At 37.1% G+C, this 3481-nt stretch overlaps 1 non-coding gene across 1 annotated transcript; it reads left to right on the forward strand.

Annotated features, from left to right (window-relative positions):
- Positions 1 to 462: 462 nt before the first annotated feature.
- Positions 463 to 534, forward strand: Trnad-guc (transfer RNA aspartic acid (anticodon GUC)). Its single transcript has one exon. It is a non-coding gene; the product is annotated as a tRNA-Asp (tRNA).
- The last annotated feature ends 2947 nt before the right edge of the window (positions 535 to 3481 follow it).

Genomic DNA, 3481 nt, shown 5'->3' on the forward strand with positions numbered 1-3481 from the left:
ATATGGGAGAAAATACAATAAATAAAAATTGTAACAAGAATGACGGAGAAATAGTATGGAAAAGTTTACACGATTATCCTCCGTTAACATTAACTTCAACAGCGACGTATGCCTAAGTGAAACTACAAAGTTAATATCTCTACAGTACCTTACCATGCATTCATAATATAATTATATTTACTTGATCTTCATACAAAAGCATTATAAGTATATGACAAATGAAAGACGTAATTAAATATTATTTTGCTTTATTCACTAATTTACTTTGATCGTTGGCTCAGATACAAAACGAAAAATTCGTCCACGAACTTGGGGAGTTCACTGCCTGCTAGAGGTGATGGCGTGACGTTGCAGATTCCACGCCCCCGATAACCGCAACCGCTGGACTGACATCATCAACAATGTGGGACAAGTGACGCATCAGCAGAGTGTTCTAATAGCCGTACATTCGTAATTTCGCAGTCCTCGGTAGTATAGTGGTTAGTATCCCCGCCTGTCACGCGGGAGACCCGGGTTCGATTCCCGGCCGGGGAGAATATTTTTACTACGGATAAATTGGCGCAGAATTTAGAGCAAATGTTCCCCGGTATCCTAACCGATTGTTGGATAGCTACAGCTATCCTTAATTTTTTTTCTAAATAATAAAATACAAAAAAATGTATGTCTAAGTTGTGGCAGTTTTTAACCGTGCATAATCATCTTCGACGTTCATGCTGAAATTCCGGCACGATAAATGGCCACATTTTAAAACATAACATAATTTTCTTCTATAAACAAGTACTGGGTTACTTATTTCTATATACCACTAGCTTATTTAACAACAATATCAAATCATCTCACGAAATTTACTGGTTCAGTTTATTATCTTGCCTTCGTACTTGTTTCTTGAGTCTACAGTATATCTTCTTTTTTTTTTTTTCGTCTTGGTCATCTCAGAATCACGTTAATGCTCGTCATCTTGGTTTCTTCTGGTATTTATCCTCCTCTAATATTTTTTCATTCTCATACTTTGGAATCTTCCTCGCTCTGCTGCGCACGATGTTTTGTCCTGGGTCTAATTCTGACCTGGAAATCTGACAGCCTGAATTTTTTATTTGAAAGTCATTCTGTTGTAAATCTCCGTTTCCTGTAGTCCTTTGTGTTCCAGGGCCCTTTGCACCTCAAGGATCCAGAGTACTTTGTTTCTCTTGTTCATAAGAAATACTACGGTTATCGCTGACAAGATTAAAAAGTCGAGATTCCGCCTGGAGTCATTTAAGCTTCTCCCAATACCATCAATTTATTTACAAACGTGCCAACTGTTAGACGCAATCTGGTTAAACATATCACCATGAGCGTAGGAGATAGTACTGAGTTAATAGAGAGAGAGAGAGAGAGAGAGAGAAAGAAAGAAAGAAAGAGCTAAGCTTCACATTCAGTTACTTATGCTTTAAAAATAAGATTTATCAAAGAAATGGGAGTCTCACAATGGACAACAGTTTTTCGAGCATAATATCTAAAACATTAACGAACGATTTGAAAAACAGATTCTTCGGCCAATACTCAGAGATTAAGACAAAATTAGACTGGTATTACAGATATGTACTGATACAGTCATATAGCGGGATGGTACTGTAGACGAATTAACAGAAGCTACTGAGAAGTTGAATGCATTACACCCTAAAACCGAATTCACGTTAGAAATACAGTATCAGTTTCTTAGAGCTTTCCATATGCAAACCATCTGTTAAGCACAATTTCGCTATCTACCTGGAGCCGATCCGTTCAGACGACATCACTAATCAGACGTCAACGCATCCCCCACGATATGGGTGGGCGTTTCTCCAGTCTGTGATACACAGTCTACCCTTATATCAGGACGAGTACAATCATCAACTTGATATAGTAAAAGTAGCTTTAGCAGACGGTTACCAAACAGAGGACGTCATTCACTTACATAAGAAATTAATTAATAAATGGACGAGCGGTATAGATGATAAACGCAAAAAAAAAAAAAAACATTAGTTCTGTGGCTTTCCAGAGGAAAAGCTACTGATGTGATTAATCTTTCTTTCCCTAAGAAGAAATCCAGAGCAGTTTTCAGTACTGACAATCAACTATGACATAAAGAAACAATAGTTCATAATTAATACTCAAAGTCAGGTATGTATAACTATATAATGTAGAAGGTGTTATCTCTTCGAAATTCTTCAGAGGCCAAAAGGCAGATCTTCTGATGTCCACGTTAGGCAACGTTGTAACGTAGATAATAATGAAACAGCTTTTGGTTCTCATTTGCGGGAAAAACCGCAGACATAATGTAGGACACATAGATCAACATGTTGATGCAAGTCATTGTATTCGTAAGGGACGCTATTTGGACACAGAAAGCCTAAAATTTTTTCTATTTTGAATGTATACCGGGATCAGTTACTAAACGAACAAGGCGATTTCCGTAACAAGGTTTTTCCGAAGTATTTTCTAATCTGATCTCTTTTATAATTTTTTTGCCTTTTCGTTTGTTGTGGTTCCTCTTTCTGACGACTCCCACTTTTATGGTAGCCGCGTCTGTTTACTGGCTGTTTGGTGTACAATTGCGACCGCCAGCTACCAGTTTGCTACCCGCATATCCCCTCATCTATCCTGCTTCTATTGTAAATCTAACTTATCTACACCACTAGTTAAATAACTTCTTACCCGTTTTTACTCTGAGAAAGCTTTCTCTTACAATGAGTTCGATACTGTGAAAATTATTAATTTTATATTTGCGATTTAAGAGTTACCAACTTTACACCATTACTAGTCAACTGTAGCCTTCAGTTAAAATTGTCAGAGTTCAGAATATTTACATTGCGACTGCCTCTCCTGACCCGTTCAGCTCACGAGATCATCTGATGATTACTCGGTAATGAGAAGAAACCGTTGATGATACAACTTGTATCAACTGAGGCTGGAAAAAAAGGAGGGAGGTCGTAATACTGAATGCTTAGTACTTTCTTTAGACATTGTGTACTTTATGATGGAGTTGAATATGCGTTTTCTTTAAATGTTGTTGGGAGCTCTACCAAAACATTTCTGCAAAACGGCAACAGCTTTTAAACGTCGTTATAATTTTGAGGGATTGTCAAAAACATTAAATAACAAAGCACTTCTGATTCCATCACAGGGTAGTTTTATATGAAATATAAAGAAAATATTTTATATTTAAGAGTAAACACAAAATAAAATGTATCTATTAGTATGTAGTTGTCCTGGAAGAGTCGTAAAAGTGAAGAAATGAAATGAGATGAAGAGGCACTTTGGCTATTCAGATGCTCGGAAGTGAAGAGGTAATACTTTTCTTTCCTTTATCCATAGAGCAGCCCACTTAACAAGCGAACTCTCATGTTACTTGACGTAATATTATTTCTTGGTCAAAGAGGCTTGGTCTTCACAGGTTCGTCTCAGAAAATGGACACCCAAATAATGGAAATTTCCTCGGAATATTACAGCTCTTGAGCCA

Source organism: Schistocerca serialis, chromosome 10 (genome assembly GCF_023864345.2).
Source record: "Schistocerca serialis cubense isolate TAMUIC-IGC-003099 chromosome 10, iqSchSeri2.2, whole genome shotgun sequence".
Taxonomy (NCBI): domain Eukaryota; kingdom Metazoa; phylum Arthropoda; class Insecta; order Orthoptera; family Acrididae; genus Schistocerca; species Schistocerca serialis.